The 1,573-nt window shown below is 38.3% G+C and overlaps 1 non-coding gene across 1 annotated transcript; it reads left to right on the top strand.

Moving 5' to 3' along the window:
- The first annotated feature begins 611 nt into the window (after window positions 1-611).
- Window positions 612-718, top strand: LOC148044715 (U6 spliceosomal RNA). The gene has a single exon (XR_015697424.1). It is a non-coding gene; the product is annotated as a U6 spliceosomal RNA (small nuclear RNA).
- Window positions 719-1,573: the final 855 nt, after the last annotated feature.

Genomic DNA, 1,573 nt, shown 5'->3' with positions numbered 1-1,573 from the left:
TTGATGTCTGGGCTTTGAAGCCTTTTGCTTGCCTATTTGTTTGTTTGTTTGGTTAATGTCTTGCCCATTACATCTAGAGGTGACTCTGGTTGACTTACAAATACTAAAGCTGGTAGACATTAAAATGATAAAATGATAAATAACAACAACAACCAGTACATTTAAAAGATAGGAAGCAGGGGAGCACCAAAACACATGGGGGAGGTAGTTTCCCCCCTTAATCCAATAGCCACCTTCAGAATGGTCCATTCATGTTGGAATCCCAGGCCAACTGGCAGAGTCAGGTCTTCAGGCCCTTATAGAAGGTCAGTAGGATGGCTGTAGATCTCACCTCAATGGAATAGACTCTTCTCCTGGACCCAACCCACCCAGAATTCATTGTTTGGCACCATACCCCTTCTGCCAACTGTGTCCCATTGGGGTGACACAGTTCTTCAGATAACTTCAGATAGACTCATGCCATGAAGGGTTTTAAGAGTAATAGCCAATACCTTGAATTGCACCCAGAAGCAAACCAGCAGCTAATGCAGCTCACTGAACAGCAGTGTAACATGGGCCACCCTGGGACCCCCAAGAATTGCCTACACTGCCACGTTCTGCACCTGTTGTAGCTTCTGAATGCTGATATGAAATGCTAGAATTGGAATGATACAGAGAAGATTAGCATGGCCTTTCCACAAGGATTAGGTTTATGGTTAGGGTTTTAAAACAAATCATTTCCAAAAGGGAATTTCAAAATTGTCAAAAAAGAACCCCAAAAAGATAAGCAAGGCTATTCATTTTTGTGAAATGCAGACTACATTTATGGGCATTAGACAAGATTTTGCTCAGGCTACATACTTTCTTGTTTGTTCCAGTGCATATTTTTCAACATGGCTTCTATATTAAAATTACATATTTTAATGTATATATGTGTCATAACTTATATAAGGTCGGTAAAGCAATTAAAAGAGAGAATTGCCTTTTAGCAACAGAATTCCCCTGTTAATTTGAGACTTTAAAATAGCTGTAATTTTTCTTTTATCACTCACTTGCACACAAAATCATGGCAACTGAGAGGAAACTCCCATTCTGTCATATTGTTACTTTATATACACAAGAATTGATATCACAGAGGTCAGTTATGTGGTGGTGTTGAGATTCATAGGAACAGAGTTCTTCCTAAGACTTGGGTTATTGCAGCTGTGTAGAATATGTGCAGATTCGATCAGTGTGACCTTTTACAATAAACCAATGAATTTGTTGTCAATGAGCAGATTTTCTAAGTGCTATCCAAATTTTTTGGTATGGTACCCAGGATGTGGATAACTATTGAGATAATCACAGATAGTTCATGCCATAATATTTCAGCTATGATTTTCAGATCTTGATACTTGATGATCTTCCAATTCTACCACATCTTGGTATTGCCACGTCAATTATTCACCTTTTCCACCATAGTTACATCTGGGGTGTTATGAGCTAAATCAATTTGTATTAGAAAACCCCATAATGTTTTGACTTGCTCATTTTTTTACTACTTTTATAATGATACGTTCCTGTGTTCCCACTATTATTACCGGCACCTGATAGT

This window comes from Thamnophis sirtalis, unplaced genomic scaffold (assembly GCF_051295495.1).
Source record: "Thamnophis sirtalis isolate CommonGarterSnake01/CBP01778 unplaced genomic scaffold, rThaSir2_p1.2 scaffold_7, whole genome shotgun sequence".
Lineage (NCBI taxonomy): Eukaryota > Metazoa > Chordata > Lepidosauria > Squamata > Natricidae > Thamnophis > Thamnophis sirtalis.
The sequence above is the reverse complement of the archived record's forward strand: the minus strand, read 5'-3'. Positions and strand labels throughout refer to the sequence as shown.